Genomic DNA, 10,620 nt, shown 5'->3' with positions numbered 1-10,620 from the left:
TAATACGCCCCTCGTACTTGCAAGACCCTGAGCTAGACCCACCGTCGCTTCCCTCGAAGGGCGGTGAATGAAATGCGCGCGAGTCTCTTCGGGCAAAAAAACCGTGCAAGAGATTTAGAAGCAGAATTTGGGAAACTGATGGTGGCGATGCGGTCCTCGAACATCAAATGGTTTGCAGTCGCGAGTGGGTTCACACAACGCCTAAGCGCTGGGCTAAGGGAATACAATTGCGGGGGGGGGGTGTCTTGTGGCATGTACGACCAAGTAACAGATAAGCTATCTCCCTACGCAGGTATTTAGGGTCCAACCAACACGCAGAAGTAGAAACGACCCATTTTAGTATGGTTGAATCCAACTATGAGGCTGAAGAACAGTTGTACCATCTGGGACTTTGCTTGCAGAAGAGCCAATCCCAAAAGTACTGTGGGAAGTTATCATCCAGCCCTCTCCCAGAAAAATGAAATATCCTAGGAAATATTGAAAAGGCAGAATATTTCTCTGGATGTGAAAAGAAAGAAACATGCTTTAAAAGACAGAATAGTTGCCTGTGGCTTCCTGCCCATCCATACTTTGTCAATAGGCCATTGAGAAGGCCAGGCTAGCCCACTTTACATAATAAAGACTTCTCCACTGCAGCTGTAGGGGGAAGGGATATTACTCAACTTTCCACATGGCATCTGAGAACTCATCTATGGAATCAAAACAGCCTAGAAAGTAGCCCCCTGCGTGGCACCATGGGAGTCTGACAATCAATCAGAATACATTTCTTACACAGGAACAGGAAACAGAGAGGTGGGACTAAACAGGGTATAAAAAGCCTAGCAAGCCCTTTCCTCGGCCCTTCTCTTCTTCTCCACCTACATTGAACCATGTGATCACCTTTTCTATACAGGGCTCAAGCCATGTGGCCCTGTCCAACAATAAACCATCTTTCCAAGCAGCCTCCATGTCTCCAGTGTCGTCTTCCCCACTTGGAGCTGAACCCAGAAGGATATTTCTTTCAACAGTACTATTGGACTTTCCTGTTTTTTTTTTCTTTGAAGACATTCTGCTTCTCATCCAAGAAGCTTCTTCGGCTCTGACAGGATAGTGGGGAAGTGGAAGGATTTATATTCCTTGCAGACAGCTGCACATTTGCACCAGCGCACCAGCGCGCCTACCATCCCTGTCCTACTGTCCCCATTTATTTGTACTCATTTCATGTGCCCATGTCCAGGTTTATACTTAAACCTGTTATCTTGTACGTGTTTGACAAACTAAATAAATAAAGTAAATAAATAAATTTGCATCCTTTTAGAGAGTCCTTGAAGCACTTGGGGGTTTATCTGTGTCCTCAGGGTCACCTGAGAATCTGCAATTTTCCCCCCCTCTGGAAATCCATTCCTTATTCCGACACCATTCAAAGGGCATTCATCCCAACTTGTATAGCTAAAATTGTAAAGCTTCTTGGACGAGAAGCGAAATGTCTCCAAAAGAAAAAATAACAACAAGGAAGTCCAGTTGCCTCCTGAAAAAAAAAAGCATCTTTGGGACAACCATGACCTGAATGACTGAGGGTCTCTACAGAGTTTCAGAAGAACCTATGTTAAATGAGAGTTATGGTCTTGGAAGTCCCTGAGGCCTTGCGAGAAGCACCTGGTTTCCAGGAACCCAAATAAACCCAGGTGGGTAAGATACCCATTGAAGTACACCTGCTGCCAATATGGTGACCTGCTTGCAATGTTTATTCTTGGAATAATGCAAGCCTAATCATTCAAGTAAGGGAGCTGTATATTTGGTCATTGGCAAAATAATGTTATCTCATATTACTTCGAACATACTCCAAAAGGTCTTTTCAACAAGCTTTTGACATCAAGTCAGTGGACATGTTCTCTGTTGGGAAGTTAATAGTAGTTAAAAAGTTTTTAGAGTCAAGCACAACTGTTTTTCTATTTCTTTTTCCACCAGTTCTCACTTAATTTTGTGAAAAGAAAATGGCTTAAGATTTGTTTTTCCGAAGGAGAATATAATTACAGTGAAATTATCATGGATGAAGACTGGTTTCTCTAGTGCCTATTTTGTTATATGTTGTTGTTGGGGTGTGTGTGTGTGTGTGTGTGTGTGTGTGTGTGTGTAAATGTCCTATCATTTATTGTTCATTTACCAATCCAATGGTTGCAGCAGCTCATCTTCACATGCCTTTGTTTATTCCCCAGAAAAACATCCATTGGAGCCTTTTGAGATATGATGCTTCTGTCATTGTTAAGGGACAATTTTGCATTTGAAAAAAAAAAGCTCAAAAATACTCCTTATCTGGAAAAAATTCAATTGACTTCTGCACCCATGGGTTGCCTGACAAGTTGGAGAGAATTTTGAAAAATCATTTGTACCCCCCCTCCCCGCCCCCAGACCACCTTTGAAATATTGCAATTGGTATAGTCTAGATTGGTGTTTTTCAACCTCAACAAATGTAAGTTAGGTGGACTTCAACTCCCAGAATTCTTCATCCATTGAAGAGTTACAAGTCCAGTGATGGACCCATTGATAAAGGATTCTGCTTTATTCTGGTTCTGGATTGTATATTGTTGTTGGATTTCACTTGATGCAAATATTATTCCTCTTTGGACTTCTGATCTGAATGCCTCATGATATATCTGTGCACCCAGACCATTTTTCATCAAGAGTAAAGTCTTCACAGGTTCAGGCGGACCAAAATGAGCCTATTGTAGATTGCAAGGAATATGTAGTGCCCTGAAAAGGTGACATCCAATATGGATTTGTAACTGGTTGACCAACCACAGTCAATGGGTAATCCTTAATGGAGCTGCATCTACATGAAGGGAAACATGCAATGTGGTACCTCAAGCTCTTCAATATCTTCATCAATGACTTAGACAAAGGGGTAGAAGGTGAATACATCAAGTTTGCAGATGACACCAAGCTGGGAGGAATAGCCAACACTCTAGCAAGCAACAAAGATGATTAGGGGACAAGAGACTAAAACATATGAAGAATGATGGCAGGAATTATGTTTGTCTAGTTTAATGAAAAGAAGGACTAGGGGAGACATGATAGCAATGTTCTGATATCTAAGGGGCTGTCACAAAGAAGAAAGGGGGGGGGGGTCAACCTATTCTCCAAAGCATCTGAAGACAGAATAAGATGCAATTGATGGAAAATAATCAAGGAGGGAAGCAACATAGAACTAAGGAGAAGTGTCCTGACAGTGTGAAAAATTAACCAGTGGAACAGCTTGCCTCCAGAAGTTGTGAGGTCATGGGAAGTTTTAAGAAGAGATTGGACAACCGTTTGTCTGAAATGGTATAGGGTCTCTGGCTTGTATGGGGGGTTGGATTAGAAGACCTCCAAAGTCCCTTCCAATTCTGTTATTCTGTTATTTTTCTTTTTTCTCAGAATATTTACAATAGTGTTCATTGAATAGGTCTGCACCACCTAAACAATTTAGTGATGATTCCTTCTCAAAAGGTATGTATGTACTGCATTAATTTGCTGGAACAATTCCAGTGTGGATAAATGAGATTTGAGTTAGGAAATCTTGCTGGAAATCATCCCTTGATCTCAACTCTATTCTTTGGAGCTTAGAAAGCAGAAAGCAAAGTGTGTTTCTCTTTGAACCTCAGCGATAAATGGAGCACCACCTGCTCAAATGCTTTGCAGCTCTCTGGAAGACACAGGAACATCGGTTCTGCCCTTTCAATTAAAATAAGAGGAACAAAGCATATTATGTATGTTTGCAACCTTGAATTATTTATTAAAAAAATAATAAAATTGGGCCAAAAAAAATCTAAAATAAAGTTTGGAGAAGTTTCTACTCTATTTAAAAATGGAACATTCTAATCATGTAGTGATACCGTGATACTCAAAACCCAAGCATTCAATAACTAAGGAATTTGTCATAAGATTGTTTTAAATGGTCAAAACTGGTAAAACGTCCCTGTTGTTTTTCTCCCCTGCTTAATATTATCAGACTGATCTACAAATTTCCTTCCCTATTGGGACTGCCATCAGGTTTATTCCATGGACTTAACAAGAGTTATGTCTACTTTGAAAATTGGTGCTGTAGGCTATACATGATTTTGGCATCTGTTGTCCATTAAAGCAACACCTTTAATGCTATGCTTCCACATACATTGGTCACTGCTTTAAGGTATGGATTCATTAAAATTAAGAAATCAGAGCTAGAAAGAGTGCAGAGAAGAGCAACAAAGATAATTAGGGGACTAGTAGCTAAAACATAAAGAACAGTTGCTGGATCTAGGTATGTCTAGTCTGACAAAAAGAAGGACTAGGGGTGACATGATAGTGTTCCAAAATCTCAGGGGCTGTCGCAAAGAAGAGGAGTCAAACTATTTTCCAAAGCACCTGAGCGTAGGACAAGAAGCAATGGATTGAAACTAATCAAGGAGCGAAGCAACCTAGAACTAAGGAGAAATTTCCTGACAGTTAGAACAAGTAATCAGTGGAACAGCTTGCCTCCAGAAGTTGTGGGTGCTCCATCACAGGAAGTTTTTAAGAAGATGTTGGATAACCATTTGTCTGAAATGGGTTATGGTTTCCTGCCTAGGCAGGAGGTTGGACTAGGAGACCTCCAAGGTCCCTTCCAACTCTGTTATTCTATCAGGTTCTAACAAGAGCCATTGGTATTGGGGAGTTGCAATCAGAAATAACTCTGTAGGGTTGAAAAGGGCTTTGGACCATTTACTTGAATCAATCTCATTTTGTACAGCAGCAGCAGGAGGAGGAAGAGGAGGGGGAGGAGGAGGAGGAGGAACACGACTGCTAAACCCACTGATTTGGACAGGTGCTTATCACAGTTTATATGTTGTATAATGTTATGTATGTATGTATGTATGTATGTATGTATGTATGCATGTATGCATGCATGCATGCATGCAAGTATGCTTATATGTCAATTTATATCAATTTTAGTTCTCTTTTCATTAGAGTATATCATTGTCTAATGTTGAACTCAACAAGATTATATCACGATCAACATCACTTTGGTGTGCATGATTTAAAGAAGGCTACCTTTTTTCAAGCCAGGAGAGTGGATCATAAATCAGTGGTCTCCAGTCCCACAATGTATGGCATGATATAATTGCCACTTTGAAAGATGCACACCTAGACTGACAAATGAATTCTAAGCACAGGGTTTCACAAGCACAGGGCAATCAGTTCGACTGGACTATCAGCCGCACTTCAAAATGAAATTTTGTGTGCATATAGAAGTTCATCTGGGAGACATATTTCATTCACACAGGTTGGATCTGCCTTCCTGATGGGTTGCAATTATAATGTGAAAAATAAATCTTTTGCCAAGAATGTATGAATCTCTCACCCTCTCCATTTCTCATTCAAGTAACAACATTACAATACAGCTTTACCGTTTTAGAGGTATGCTGTTCCAGGAAAAGGGAGCCAGCTTTCATTTAGGTTATCTGATGGCAACATTTCCTCTGAATTGGGACCTGTAACTCACTTATTGGGTGGGTAGAATCCATATGGAGAAGGTGGTCTTCAGATACTACTCATTCATTCATCAATTGATTAAATATTGCATGTAATTATTAAGATGGACAGCTAAAGTGGTGTGATCATTGCATTGGTTCAATTTGGTCTCCACTTTGTGTGTTCCTAGTGGGCAGATGTTGATGCTACAGTTGTAGATACAGATATAGAGTTGGAAGGGACCTTGTAGGTTATCTAGTCCAACAGCCCCACCCAAGCAGAAACTACATCATTTCTGACAGATGGCAGTCCAGTCTCTTCTTAAAAGCTTCCAGTGATAAAGCTCCCACAACTTCTGAAGGCAAGCTGTTTCATTGGTTAATTGCTCTCACTGTTAAAAATTTCTCCTTATTTCCAGGTTGAATCTCTCCTTGTTCAGTTTCCATACATTATTCCTTGTCTGGCCTACAGGTGATTTTGGAAAAGCATGATTCCTTCTCCTGTCCCCTCCCCACCACTGGTAGGAAATATATTTAGGGGAAAAAACCCTTATCCACTGCATTGATTTTGAAAGTGTGTGAAAATAATAGTATAATAAATTATTGCTTAGAAAGGAAATTGCATATGGAACTGTGGAATCTCAGGTCTGATCTCAGACTGCCATCTGCTGTTTCCAAAATAGTTTGCACATTTTGTCCAAAGTCACCTATCTTTGAGGCTTTAGAATATTTCATGCACCAGGCAGAAAGTCATCCTGAGCTTTGGTACTACAAGTGTTTACATTTTCATGTAAATGGTACTCTGTTGGAAGCCATAAAATGATGAGTAAAGGTTGTCTTAATATGTAGATTCTGGTTGAGTTAACAATAATTTTCTTTCTTTTTTCCCCCTTTAGTTTGTCCAAGCCTATACAAGAATGAAGAATGTGAATGAAGAATGATGTTTATATATACAAACTTATCTTCCAACACTCATTCTCCCCAGTCAGTAGCCAAAGTATGGCAGCCATATCTGGAAGAAGATTTTGTGGGGAGAAAGAAGCAACAGAAGGGTTAGACTTATGCAAGCTTCTCACTGAATTGTTATGTTTAGAATGAAGGATACAGTCATACTATCAGTCTAGAGCAGGGGTGTCAAACGCAATTTTATTTAGGGCCGCATCAGAATTGTGCTTGACCTCGGGGGCTGGGTTGGCATGGCCAAAGTGGATGTGGTGTGGGTGGGCATCTCCAGCTCAACGTCACATCGGGAGCACTTGTGGTGGCACCAGGCAGGGTTGGGGGTTCCATTGTCTCCAATGGAGGAAGGTGAGACCTGGGAGAGTGGCAAACCCTTGTCCTCTAGAGGAGCCTTGCCATCCCTCTCAGGTCACACAGATGATCCCCAGATGGCGGCACAGGCTGTACAGAACTCTAGTGGATGGTTGCTGGGGGAGGCCCAGCAGTGAGGATACAAAACCAGGACCGTAAGTAAGAAATTGTTAGATTTACAGTTATTTTTAGTCTGTGTTTTCCCAGACTGTGTTTTACAAGACTTTTGCTCTCAGAGCAATCTGGGACTGGGCCACGCATGCGTAGGCCTTGCCAGGCCTGTGTGATTCACCTCTACCTACTACCAAAGTATTTCTCTACTAAGCTGCAGGTTCAAAACGAGTGGGCGAGTAGGGAGAACAATCTTATTATTCATAAATTAAGCTAAGAATGTTTTTTAAATTTCCCTCTTTCTGCGCCATCTATTTTTAATAGTTATTCCTTTTAATAATTTGCATCATTTCATAAGTTTTTCTCACATTTATTTCTTTTAGTCACAAACCCTATGCATAAAATGAGTAGTGCAAGCAAAGACATGCATAGGATTGTGTTGTAAATATGATCTTGAAGTGAGCTCAAATTGTATTTTGAATTTGTTAGGTATCTTTATTTTAATATGTATAGTAATTAATAGGATCAAAGTATTACAGAAAAAGATTCCATTAAAATTATATTTATGTATTTCAGTTCTGTATTAATGTTTTGAAACTTTATTTTTCATAACCCTTCATGGTATTATTTTTAAATTCCTCAGTACTTCTACTGTCTTTTGTTCTTTTATTTTTCTCTTTCATGAATGCCATGTTCCTTAGAACAGTGTTTTTCAACCTTTTTTGTGCAAAGGCACACTTTTTTCATGAAAAAAATCACGAGGCACACCACCATTAGAAAATGTTAAAATTTTTTAACTCTGTGCCTATATTGACTATATATGAAGTAATTCTCCCACGGCACACCTTACACTATGTCACGGCACACTAGTGTGCCGCGGCACAGTGGTTGAAAAACACTGCCTTAGAACCTTGTTTAAACAAAGTTAATGGCCTTTAATGTTTCCTTTGTGTAGTAGCAGTTCAACTTTTGAATAGTAAGAATTATATGTCCATGTGGGAGGAATCAGGAGGGATGCCTAGGTGAGGCATGGCCAAAAAATGGTTTATATTAACACCTGAATAAATTGAAACCAAAGAAAACACACACACGCACACATACAGATGTACAAAGTGGGTTTTTTTTATTTTGTCAAAGCACCTGGCATACCCAAATATGGGAGGGGACCTACTGCTTCTCTTTTGCCTTACAGCCCCACTCCAGGAGCCAAACCATTTTGTATTGCATTTTTGCTGATAAATAAATGAAGGGAGACTAGTATAAATCTATTTCAAGCTATTTAGCTCTCATCAGCTAGCCATCACCTTGCTGGGATTGGAACTTGGGCTGTCATTACGTATTAGGCAGTTATATTAACTTCTAAGCCATAAACTCTCCTCCCTTATCAGCTGAGGCAGGGGAATGATTAAGTGTTTTTTTTTCCTTTTGTCAAAGCACCTGGTATAACCGAATATGGGAGAGAGCATACTGCTTCCCTTTTGCCTTTCAGCCCCACTCCATGAGGTGGGATCTGTTGTTACTCGATCAACCACCTCCACTGTGCTTTTCTCCCATTCTCCAGGTCTATAGGTTCTTACAAAAGGATAAGAGGATTGCGGCTAACCTCACATTGTGGGGTAAGATGTTCCAGAGGCTGGAACTACAGCAGAGAAGGCCCTCTTTCTGAATCCAGAATAATCAGGCTGATGGAACCTGCAATATGCCATCTCTGGCAGCACGTTTATTTTTAATTGAGTGTGTTATATCTCTATGTTTTGTTCTTTCAAACTGCTTTGAAATGTGATTTTACAAGAAAGGGTGTAGAAATGTTTCCAGGAATAAATAAGGAAACAATGCATTTTTAAAAGAACAGATTTCATCATAATCTTCTCCATAGAGTGAGGATTGTTCCATATGAGCTGAATTCTGGTTGATGTATAATGAACCCGGAGATGCAAATTGGACAGAACAAATTGCTCTCCATCCTCATTGTGAAGATGAGCAATTGGGAACCGGAGAGAATGCTAAGGAACATAGAGGCAGATGCAGCTGCTTCTTATTCAGCTAGAATCTTGTCGACATCCATTTTAGACTGGGATTCTTGATTCCAAATTTACCCTTGTTTGATTTGCTGTTTGCTAGAAGAAAAGTTTAAGAAAGTGAAGACAATTTTTCATCTACTGTATATACTCAAGTATAAGCCGAGTTTTTCAGCCCACTTTTTGGGCTGAAAAAAGCCGCCTCGGCTTATACTCGAGTCAGTGAAAAATTTGCCCGAAATGGAGGAGAAAAAGGGGTGGGGCCATGCCGCTGGGTGACGCTCGTGAATGGCCCGGCGCCCCTGTGAGTTTCCCCTCCCTCTGTGTCAGTTTGCCGCGCAGCGCGCACCGCACCATCCCCCCTCCTCACGTTCTAATGTAATGCAGGGCTGTCTTACGATTCCCCTTCCTCCCCCTCCTGCCGCTCTGCAACGATGTCCCACCTCCTCCTTGTTATGGCAAGCAGCCACATAGCGATGTCCCACCTCCTCTGGTACAGTGATCCAATGATAGGAATCACTGTGCCGTGTGTCATAGGAGGCGGGACATCACTTCCGCGGCTGCACGGGACATCATCATCACAGCGGGACATCATCATCATGAGGTGAGTGAAGTATTTCATTGAATACACCACTAGTTTACTGTTTTTCTTTGAAATAAATATTCAAAAACATTATTGGTATCTATTTTTATTTTTGAAATTTACCGGTAGCTGCTGCATTTCCCACCCTAGGCTTATACTCGAGTCAATAACTTTTCCAGTTTTTTGTGGTAATATTAGGTGCCTCGGCTTATATTCGGGTCGGCCTATACTCGAGTATATACGGTACTTCATTTTGATTGATTTTTATTATTATTACACTGTAGAATTTTTTTAAAATTTCAACCATGAACTGTAGAAGAAATATACAGGTAATCCTGGATTTATTTTACAACCACAGTTTGGACCAGAATTTCCATTGTTAAGAGTGACATGGCCAATTTTATGACATTCCTCCCCCCCTTGGCTATTAATCCCTGCAATTGTTAAGCGAATCTAGCTTGTTCCCATCGACTTTGCTCGGGAAGGTCACACATGGAGATTACATGACCCCAGAACTCTGTAACCATTATAAATACATTCCAGTTACCAAGTTTTAATCACGTGACTATAGCAGGCATGAAATCCTCTTATCTTCACTACTGGTTCAGTAGCGGGAACACGCACATGTGAAGAAGATCCGTGATGATGTCAGAGTGGGTGGGCGGAGCCTTGTACCGCTGTCACTACCAGTTCACCTGAACCAGTGCAAACCAGCAGAATACCATCTCTGGAATATAGGGATGCTACAACATTTGTAAGAGTGAGGACCATTTGTAAGTAATTTATTTTTCAGTGCTGTTGTAACTTCAATTGCTTGTTAATAAATGTCTGTATTTCAGCCAATAGAGATAAGTTAGTGCAAAATAAAACTCTGAGAACTTCTCTGATACCAAGTAACAAAGTTATCCTGAGTCTCTAAGAGAGGACTATAGACCATCATCAATTGCATCTTTGGAGTATGAAATACCTTTTTTGCCATGGTCATTAAGAGAACCACTATAGTTGTTAAGTGAATCACATGGTGAAGACAATCTGGCTTCCCCCATTGACTTTACTTGAGAGAAGCCAGTTGGGAAGGTTGCAAATGATAATCCTGTGTCCTGCAAATACATGCCAGTTGCGTCCAAGTTTTGATCACAGGGCAATAGGG

Source organism: Thamnophis sirtalis, unplaced genomic scaffold, assembly GCF_051295495.1.
Source record: "Thamnophis sirtalis isolate CommonGarterSnake01/CBP01778 unplaced genomic scaffold, rThaSir2_p1.2 scaffold_2, whole genome shotgun sequence".
In the NCBI taxonomy this organism is placed as follows: domain Eukaryota; kingdom Metazoa; phylum Chordata; class Lepidosauria; order Squamata; family Natricidae; genus Thamnophis; species Thamnophis sirtalis.
This window is presented reverse-complemented; position numbering follows the sequence as displayed.